Raw genomic sequence first — 11,631 nt, 5'->3', positions numbered from 1 at the left:
GCATTCCACCACATCAAGCTTCCAACATGAATTCTACTAATATATCCCCATCTATTTCATCATCACTCTAAATAATAGACCCAAGATATCTAAAACATGTATTCTTATTAATGACTTGTTCACCCAAAGTCACAATCCCCCACTAGATCTATTATTACTAAAAATACACTCCATATATTCAATTTTAGATATAATCAAACAAAAGCATTTAGACTCTAAGCTTGACCTCCATATTTCAATTTTACCTTCAACCCCTTCTCTAGTCTTATTAACAAGAAGAATATCATCAATAAAAAAATTTACTAGGGTACAACATCTTGCAAATGTCTAATGAGAACATCCATGACTAAATCAAAAAGATATGGGCATAAGGCTAGTCCTTGATGCAATCCAACTGAAATAGGAAAATACTTTGTCAAACCACCTTGTGTTTGAACAGAAGTAAAACTTCATCCTAAATAAATATAGATGGATATTTTTAATTAGAAACAAAGAGAGAATTGATGAATCAAGTTAACATGAAATATGGCTTAGGCAGTTATTCATCGTCTAAGTGTTAAATGACATATATCTAACTATCCAATATTAATTTTGACTATTTTGAAAATAGAAATAAGAATTATTGTCATTTACCATAGTTATATATGTAATTAAATCATCTTATTTTGAGAGAGTGGAATATTAGTAGTTTCTCTTATATACGAGAAAAATTAAGCAGACTTATAAATAACTAGATATAAATAAAAGACATTTTGTGATTCTTAAAAATTGTAATAAAAATAGAATTTATCTTTATGTAAAGGAAAACATCCTAATAAATGATGAATATTATAATCTATGTTTTTCTCTTCATTTATTTTCTTAAGTACATGTGACAATTTTCATTAAAAAAAAAAAACAAGAACCTTTTCATTCTTCATTTCATTCATTATAAGTCAATCTACAACAACCAATTTGAATTGCATAAAGAGAGAGAAAAGGAGTGCAGTCCAACACACTTTTAAGTAGGAGAGAGAGAGTGAGATAACTACCAAAATAGCTACATTTCCTTTTTTTCTTTGGCTACAAAGCCTTACTTGTCTAATGGTTATTTAAATTCTTTTATTTATATATTTTTTTTTCTGATAAAAATCAAATTTTCTTAATATTTTGAAATCCAAACTTCAAATTTTTGAAATTTTCTTTTTCTAAATTTAAGTCTCAAAATTTTGGAATTTACATTTTCTATCTATAATTGTAAAAAAAAATATATAATGATATAATATATAGTCTTTTACAATAATTATTGCACATATAAAGAAAAAGTTCAACATAATAGCTTTCTTTTTGCTCCTTCTTAAGGATTCCTTGAATCCTCTCAACTTTTTTCCTGCTTTCGACTTAAGTTTTTGGTCCACTTCTTGCATATGCATTTTATACAATATCAATTTTCTGGGCCTCAAAGAATTCTTATTTTAAGAATTAAAACCAATATAGTCCTATAAAATTTTTGGAGTGATATTTTCCAAGTCATCTCTAGTAAACAAAATGTCCATTATTTGTGGTTTATCCTTCCACCTCATAAGAAAATTAAAATATTTCAAGTTTGTTGTTTTTAATTGGGTGAATAGAGGTTGTAATAATTTAGCAAACTTACGTGTTAGACATGCTTTTTTTATCAACTTTTCTTGGGATGGTTTAGATATCAATAAGATTCCTACTATATTTAATCAAGTGTTAAAGGAGGAATCGGTCTATGGATCTAGTTTGTAATAGCTTATAGTTTTTTTATTAATGCAATCTTTTACTTTTCTCAAAAAAAAAAAATTATGATCTCCATCTTAGTTTGTTGCTATCTCATCTCAATTAATCTAATTTTCTTAAATGAAAGAATGTTGGATAATCACCTACAAATAATAATTTTTTCATTCTACAAAAGAATCATACTACATATTTGGAGATTTATTAACTCCCTTATCTCAGATTAAATACTTCATATTAAAAGTATAGCTAAAAAATATATTTTTGGCAATTCATGAATATATTCATTTGTGTTAAGTTTTTCAATAATATTAAATGACCCACAGATCCTAGCTTGTAATTGAATAAATTTTGTTAAGTGATATCTCTCAGGCTAGCTCTTAATTAATGCATGATCTCCAACATTAATGGCTTATTTAGGTTCTAACCAGACACTATTTTAAACTGTGTTTTATGTGTGGAGCTTAAAGTAAACTATTATATGCAAAATATACAATAGGAAGATTACATCCCATCAGTAGCTAAAAATATATAAGCTTATGAAATCTATAAAATCTTTGGGGGAAAGGTAATTGAGAATAGCTTTTGCTTTTATAAGTTTGACTTCTAGCCCACTGGTAGATACAAATCTAAGGAATTTGACCATAATTTGACTAAAGATGTACTTTTTAAGATTGAAATAAAATCTAGCTTCCCTTAGTTTGGTAAAAATAAGCCTCAAATAGTCTAGGTGTGTTTTTTCATTGGAATTAAAGATGAGAATGTCATTAAGTACACTACCAAGTGTTGGAACTCGTGCTTCTAGTTTATGGTTTTAAAGATAATAAACATTACTGATTACATCTTTGTGTCTCCTAACCTTTATATTATTTATTTTCTTTTGTGTGTACTAATATTTAAGGTATGTTATGCACCATTCAATGAAGATTAAGGGCTTAATATTGGGTAGAATTGTTTGAAATATTCTTTAAAATTCATTTAAAATTGATTTATGCACCATTCAAATGAAATTCCTCTTCTCCCTTCTAACTATAGACCAATCAGTATATGTAATACTGTGTACAAGGTGGCGGCAAGGGTGATATTGAATAGATTAATTGAGGTTACTCCAAAGCTTGTTTTGAAGGAGCAAGCAGCTTTCATCAAGGGGAGGTCTTTGTTAGATCATGTGTTGGTGGTGCAGGAAATATTTCACAAACTTAGGTTCTCAAGAGCTGCTAAATGACTTGTATCTTTCAAGGTAGACATGGAACAAGCTTATGATTCAATGTCTTGGTGTTTTCTTAGGAAAGTGTTGGAGTATTTTGACTTTCCTCCAAAGATTTATAAACTAATCATGGAGTGCATGGAATATCCAACGTTTTCTTTGATTATCAATGGCAATTGTTCAAATTGGATACAAGCTAAGAGTGGTTTTTGTCAAGGTTGTCCTTTGTCTCCACTCCTTTTTTTACTTTGCTCTCAACTCCTTTCTAATGCTTTTGCTCAAAGCTCTTGTGGTATTAAAATTAACTCAGTTGGATCGAGAATATCACATTTACTATATGCAGATGATGTGATAATGTTTACTAAAGCTAACAGGAGGGCTATTAAGAAATTCAAGAACATCTTATATGATTTTTGTGAATGGACAGGACAATGAATAGACATGTGCAAATCTATCATGTTGTTTGGTAAACATGTGTGTAGGAAGAAGAAGAAAAGCATCTCACGAATAATGGGTGTCAAAATACTAAAATAATTTAATTACCTTGGGATAAAGATTGGTTTAAGAAGACTTGCATATGATGATTTCCAGTTCATTATAGATAAAGCTATGAGGATGCTTAACATATGGGGAAGTAAATTTTTATCATTGGTGGCTAATTGACTTTGGTAAAATTTGTAATGTTGTCTTTCCCTACCTTTCATGCTACACATTCACTTGTCCCAAAAAAAATATTGGAAGAATTAGACAAACTTTGCAGGAATTTCATTTGGAACAAGACTAATGGATTAATGGTGTTACACTTCATCAGTTGGCTGATCTGTGTAAACCATTATCTAGAGGTGGCTGAGGTTTTTATTCAAGTGTCTCGAAAACATCTACTTTAAGAGCTAGGTTGGCATGGAGATTCATTCAAGACAAAGATTCCCTTTTACACGAGGCAATGAATGCTAAATATGGTGAGAGGCTTGATATGGGAAATATTAGGGGTAGATGCTCTTCCTCTTGGAAATTACTGAAAGATGGATGTAAAATGTTGTAACCAATTGTTAGATGGTCATTGGTTGATGGAGAATCAATAGATGCATTCAAAGACAATTGGATAATGGATAAATGTATCAATTTATGGCCTACATTTGTTGTTCCACACGAGGATGAAGTTGTTTAATTCAAAGAATTCATACTTGATGGTTGCTGGAATGAACTTGTGTTGCTGGTAACTTTTGGTAGGGAGTTGGTTAATCTTATCTTGCAGGTGAAGATTATACAAGATGGGGAGGGGATCGAATGGAGCTGCTTCAGCAAAAATCCAGGATTTCTATTACTAGATTAGTTTTCAATGCTTCGGTGAAAGAGAACTGTGAGTTTCAACATTGACGTGGATCAGAAAAGCTAAGTTGAATGCTCGGGTGGAAGTGTTTTGGTGGAGATTAAGTAGAAATGAAATCCCATCTTTTCAATTTTTATGGTATAGAAGCATTGCCCTAAAGGCTGCAATATAACTGAAGATGTAGAGCATATTGTGTGTAAATGCTTGAAGTTAAAAGAGGTAATTCATCGTCTAAACCCATGGGATTTGAAATTCCTATATTTATTAGCCTAGAAGATTTTCTTAGGTGGATGGAATCTCTTGCTTTGAGGAAAAGTATGATCGTTAATATTTACTGTAATGCAGTCTTCTTATCTTGGAAAGCTAGGAATAAAAGTATTCATGAAGGAGTGGAAGATAGCCCTATTTTATTACTTCCAGTGCCATATGTTACATATCGGTTTTCTACAGCTTTAGCCATTTCAATTTGGGCCACTAGATGTTAACCCGTCGTACAAACTGTCCAATATTGGGCATCCTCCACCCAAATGGCTAAATGTTAATGTAGATGCATCTCTACTTTCTTCTTATACAGTAGGTATTGTTGAAGTATTCTGGGATTGCAATGGTAGATTCCTCTTTGGATTTGGTAGATCTTGTGTTCATTGGGACATAACAAAATTGGAGTTTCTAGCTATTTATTCTTTGAAGGAGGTGATCAAGGATTGGATGTTCAAGTACAAAGGTATCATCATTGAAGGTGACAATTCGAATATCATTTCTTTTCTTCAAAGAATTTGGAGAAAAGGGAACTACAAAGAAAAGGATCTTGGCTTTCTTAAGGATTTTGATTTTGTCATTTTCAATTGTATAGGTAGGGAAACCAATAACTTAGGAAATTTATGTGCTAACTATGCTCTTTTTAGTAGCTTTAGTTGGGAAGAGTATTATTTGAATAAGGTTCCTCCTTTATTTTTTAACATTTTGAAGGAGGAATCCACTTTGTAGTTGGTCTTCTTTTTCCTCTTATTTTTAATATAATGCAAGCTCTCTCTTTTCTTTCCAAAAAAAAAAAAAAAATCAATTTCTTGAGTCAAGTCTTATAAAGGTGTATGCTAGCCTGATGGCCATTGTTGTGAATATGGATTCAGAAATTATAATTTTGATGATAGCAAACATTTCTGATACTTCTATTTTTTTACGACTGTCTTGCCTACTAACGTTTTAGGTCTACAAAATAAAATTGCAAATCAAGCCAGCTTAAGATTGGGTAGATTAGGACTGAGTCAGTCTATAAGTGTACGTTAAGGGTCTTTTCCTTTTCTTGAGTCAAATATAATAAAGTGGGTCCTTATGCTAAGTAACCATGCACATACAGACTCATGGGAAAAAAATTCTATCTATTTAGAGATTTCTATTTTTGATCATATTATCTGGGATGATCCCAAATCATCTTGAATGATCAGTTAAAAATAGAACCCTAATTAGGTCTTCCTAATTAAGGCAGATGAAGTTAAGCTAATCATCTTGAATAATATTAGCATCATCCTAGACGATAGGCTCAAATTAGAAAGAATCAGCCACTAACTATTTTAGGCAGTTTTTTTAGACATCATCTTGGATGATGCATTACAATTATGACTAAATTAGTCATATAATTAAGGAAAGAAATTAAGGTTTGATTGCTCAATCATATCATCCTGGACAATTGTAAGATTATCCAAGATGTTTAGTTAAACAAACCTTAGTTTCTTCTTGGACGACCAGAGCGATGTTATGGAAGATACTTGATATTTTGAACTAATCGTATAAACATGTAGCCATATAAATGTTCTGAATGATATTTTATGTTTTGAACTAATCAACCAAGACAATCGTAAAATCATCCTAGACGATCAATTATTTTTCCATCATCCCAAACAGGTAAAGTCTGACCGAATAGAGTGATTGTCTGGACGATATTTGATGCCTTGAACTTATTGTATATGATGATATCCTATCATCCTAGAATATCAGAACAAAGAAACCTTTTAATCATCCAGACTCTCCCAGATCATCCTAGCTATTTGAGCTAAATTTGTACTGATTGTACAGGATGATCCATCGATTGTATTGGATGATATTTATCAATTTATTTCAATTTAGGGCAAATTTGAAGCCCTTCTTCATAAGACCACATATTTACTCAAGAGAGCATCTTTGCTGCTATCCTAACCTGAGAGAGCTAAGAGGAGAGGTGAGAGAGAGGATCTTGTGATGGGGAGTTTATGAGGGTTCCATAAAGGTTGCACCAAGCAAGGATCTAAGTCATCTTCTCCGATCGTTGTCCTTGGTTTCTTGGAGGTTTGAAGAGGTCTACTTTAGCAATGGATCAAGATTTTGTGCCTGCTTTAGGAGGAAGTGAAAGGAGTTAGGTTCTCTGCCTACTTTAGAAGGAAGCAAAAGGAGTTGAGTTCTCTATCTCACTGAAGTTGGTGGAAAGGAGGTTTGTACAGGCTTATCCACCTTGTTGTGGGAGAAAAAGGAGAGTCATTGAGTTTAGTGCAATATCCAAAGGAGAGGCTTCAGGGAGTGGACGTAGGTAAGTTGATCGAGCCACTATAAAATTTTGTGTGTTCTTTCTTATTATTTTTCTGCATTTAATTTCCACACTTTAATTATTTCTGTGGTGAATGTTGGTTCGGTTTAAGATCATGAAATTTGTTTGAGAAATTTTTTAAAATACAAATTCATTCCCCTCTTGGTTAGCCTCGTGTTAGTTCATAAGGGCTTAACATTTCTAACGAACTTTCAGTTGTGCACGCACATACTTAGGAGAATGACATAGAGTGAAAAATTAGAAAATAAATTTTTTGAAGTAATTGTACTAAGTGATAGGTATCGTATTGTACGATCAACTACTAAAAAAATCATTAAATTGACTAATTATGATAATTAAAGCAATTTAAAGTAATCACATTGGATGATCATAATCATACAAGATGCCCTGTTGAAATCAGGATCTTAGCTACCAATTATAATTTAGGAAATATTTTGAAATACAAATTATGTACTAACCATACTATATGATGTAATAAAATCTTGCCAAAATTAATCCTATAATTAGAGATTAAATTTGGATTAATTTGTCTAGTAAGATCGTACTGTACAATTTGATAATTCTTATTGTACAATTTGATAAATCGTAGTGTGTGACCCAATCTTTATATGGGATGATATTTTATCACCGCTAATTGTATGGGACGATAATCAATTTTTATTGTATTAATCATACTAGATGATCAGTTCAATCAATTAAACATATCGTACAATTCCTTATGCTTTTTATAGTACTAATAGGGAAATTTTGAACTAATCATATCATTGTTGACCTCATTCTTGTATGAGGTCACTAAGGCCCTTCCAAACCCCAGATTAATTATAGATCCTAGGATCTACTCTAGATCTTAAGGCCCTTTCCTAGAGCCAGACCTTAGGATCCATTCTAGAGCCTAGGATTCCCTTAGACCCTAGATCTTAGAACCCCTCTAGATCTTAGGATCAATCTAGACTCAAATCAATCCGTACCCTTGATCAACTTCATCCTCAAATAAATTCATACCTTTGATCAACTCCAACTTCAATTTAATTCCTACCCTTGATTAATTTGAATCTCAAGCTTCATTCAACTCAAATCCCAATTAATTCAAATTTCAAATATACCCAAACTTTGATTCAATCCACTTGAGAATCCAAATTTCAACTTAGACTTTGATTCCATCTTTGATCTAGCTTTGACCCTATCCAGTCATTAACAATCACCACATGATTGTAGATGATTTGGATACTCCAATTATTCAAACTTGAAATCCAATCCAAATCCAGAAATCCACTCAAATCCAAAGTCCTTAAGGCCCTTCCTAAAGACCTTTCAAAGATTTTTAAACATTTCAAACCCAGTCAAATGCCTCTAATTAGGGTCTATCACTTACAAAGTGATAAACATGTCTCTAGAGCTACCTCCAATTTTGAGCCCATTCTGAGTCTCTAACCCAGAATTTGAATTAAAATCAAAGCTGTAAAACTTCAAATTACAGCCTATGCACTAATCCATGAAGAGTTTGATCTTGGAGCCTTATCAATGCCTCCAATCACTTCATACCTTGATGCAACCTATTGAGCAGTAACTGCATTTTTTTCAGACCATTTTTGCCCTAGTTGACAATGGGTCAAGATTGACAAAATACCTTATGGGATTTCAAATGCCCATTTAAACTCAAAATCAATTCCAAACTCTGTTGAAACCTTTCATGATTTCAAAATATCAAACCCAACTTGTTGAACTCAAACCAGACTTGGTCAAATTGGTTGACCAAGTCAAGTTTGACCCATTAACCATACACCTCCTCTTTCAAATTTTTGAACAATCCATTCCAAGTCCTTTGAATGCAGGATGACCCCTGGATACCAAGAGACCCTCTTGAGACCCAAGCCTGGCTTCTTGGGTAGCCATATGCCTGACCAGTGACCAAAGAGAGGCCTCCCTTGAGCCATTTTGATCTTATCAAATTGAATTCAATCAAGGTGCCATTGAGTTCCCATTGATCAATACACTTCATTGACCAGCAAACCCTGGCTTACTTGGAAGAGTAGGCTAACCCAAAGTGCAAAATACATTGGGATTTAGCAACTCTCAACCTAACAATTGAACTTGACAACACCTCTCCTAGTGGCCTAGGGTCCAATACACTTCCTCCAGCCATCGCATGCCTTGGCTAACTTGGGTCAAGAGTTAGGCTAACCCAAAGTAGCAAAAACACTTGACCGAGCATCTCAGCTCAGTCAATTGGACCCAATTGCCACTTGCATTGGTGACCAGACCAGACCCACTCCGACCCAAGCCCAGTTTGGTCTGACCGGGTTGAGCCCAAATCGACCCGACATCCAACCCGAGCCAATTTTGACCTAGACAAATTGGATCCAATTGTCACCTGCATTGGGTGCACCAGACCAGACCTGTCTCCCATACCAAACCAAAGGTCTGACCTGTATGGATCGAGCTCAATTCGACTTGAACCGAGCAGGTTTGGGTCCAATCGCGCCACCAGTCCGATCCAGACCTCCAGACCAAATTGACTCCACCTTGGCTCCAGATGTCCCCATCGACCTCCCCAGTCAACCCGACCAGACCATGGCCGGCGGCGGTCGGAGCCATGGAATTTGAGGCTCCGTGTCCTCAGATAATTCCTGGCTCAAGGATCAGTCCACCGATTTTGATCCCCACGATCTCTCCTGGACGTCACCATCGTCCACTAAGCAGGATCTGAGCCTTCGCTTCAATCCCGGCGTCCAAGCTCCTAAAGGTGCCCAATACCTTGAGCTGCCAGACCTCCAGAAGCATTGCATTCAACTCTGATCGTTCCCAGAATCTTTCGAACGTCCCGCCGAGCGTCGCACCTCCGGCGTCCTCCGGTCCGACGTCTGAAGGAGAAACTGTTTCCACCGTCCTTGAAGCTTCCTATTAGAGAAGCTCACTCTGTGAGGCCTTCTCTGCGTAATTCTCCATCCCGGTCCTAGCTAGTAGTCTAGTCAAGTGTGAAGAAACTTCACCCAACGTATCACCGTTGGATTGAAGTTCCCACCATACCTGATCTCCTTGAAATTTCATCAGTTCACCGGCAGATAGCCGAATCAAGCCAGAAGAAGCCCTGCGGTCTCGGATACGAGCGGGAGGTTGAAGACAAAATCCCAGCCGTTGATCTCGATTAAACGGCTCGATTAAATCCCGCAGTATCGGAGCGTTTGTTAATCCCAGTCGTTAGATCCCATCAACGGCTGTGGTTAACCGGCTATTAACCGTTAGCGCAATTCATTGTCTGGCGAATCGACGCGCGGCGCGTGTCAACGGCGCTGACTATGCAATGCCAATTAATAAGATCAAAAATTCAAGGAACTAAAAATTAATAATCTCTGTACACTTGTCCAAATTGTGTTCTTAGGCTATTGGAAACATCTCAGGGAGCTAAAAAAGCCCTTTTTTCCAGACATAGAGATCAGTCTTAGTCTTAATTCAATTGAGCATTTTAATGTATTTTTTAATTACTTTTAAATAGTCTACCAGGTCTGGAATTTGGAGATTGAATTGGACATGTTTCTGATATGTCCAAATATTTATCTCCCATTCTATGGTTGTCAAGGGCATTTCCGTAATTTTAGTTTAAGGGTATGGTTGACCCTTAATTCAAGGGATATAGACCTATCCATGGGTTTAGGTGTGATTTTTGGTGCTGTGATGTTGGGATGAGGGTTTAGCAGATTTTGCCCCAATCCAGCCTAGGATAGGACCCTAGTGATGTTTGAAGTGATTAGAGATCACCTAGGTGGTTTGGTTAACAACCTTAGAAGTAACTCCATTTGAGTCAAATTTCGTGGGTTTCAGTCCTTAGGTCAGCTATCCTATGTCCAAATGTTCATCAAATTGGAGTTCATTTGTACCCAAAGTAGGAGCCTAAAAAAAAAATCCTTCTTAAAATGAACCTTAACCTGATTAATTGATAAGAACCATCTTAGCTTGTTAAATCCTTAAAATGTCATTATTGTCTTTAATTAATCACCTATACCAATAAGAATTGAACCCCTCAAATTGGTTCCTAGATTATGTTTTAGCTTGCCATTAGGTAATTTAGGTTTAACCAATTTATATAATTAAAAATTCCTAAAATCCCAAAAAGGCTCAAACACTTGTTTTGCAGTCTGTCCTTGGGGGTCATATATGACCTTGGAATTGATTCCCAGGAGTTTGGGCTCATTGGGTTCAGAACCCTTAAGCAACCCCTAGTTCGTAGTAATTTAAAATCCTAGAAGGTGTAATATTCCAAATTAGCTGGCTAATTATGAGAAAAATTATTATTAATCAATTAGTGTGGTAATAGTTCAATTCGAATCTATCAGTGTCCCTAAAACTTTAAACCTCCATAATTTAGTTAAACCAAGGACGCAACATTTAGTGACTTAGGTCAAACGGGCCAGAACTTAAAAAATAATTTTCAACTGTAGAAAAACTCAAAGTGAGTGTACTACTGTCGAACACTCATTAATTAGGCTTAGTATGTATTAAAAATTGAAACCCTAAGATACTTGTAATTGTAAAAGTAAAGTTAGCCCAGTTATGTCCGGATATGTCCTAAAACCCATTATTTTCGTAAACCTCTGAAAAATCGTTTAATAGGCATTAAAAGTCTCTAACCAACCATTAAAATCAGGTAATAAATCCTAATATAATTACTCTTTAATTCCAGACCTATTAAATAACTTATTAACCCCGATTGCTAACTGGTACAGGCCTATGCAGGTATTAGACTTAGCAAGGAAGGGTGAAATAAACTTCAGCTCCCCC

Source organism: Dendrobium catenatum, unplaced genomic scaffold (genome assembly GCF_001605985.2).
Source record: "Dendrobium catenatum unplaced genomic scaffold, ASM160598v2 original_scaffold_191703, whole genome shotgun sequence".
NCBI lineage: Eukaryota > Viridiplantae > Streptophyta > Magnoliopsida > Asparagales > Orchidaceae > Dendrobium > Dendrobium catenatum.
Note: the sequence above shows the minus strand (reverse complement) of the source record.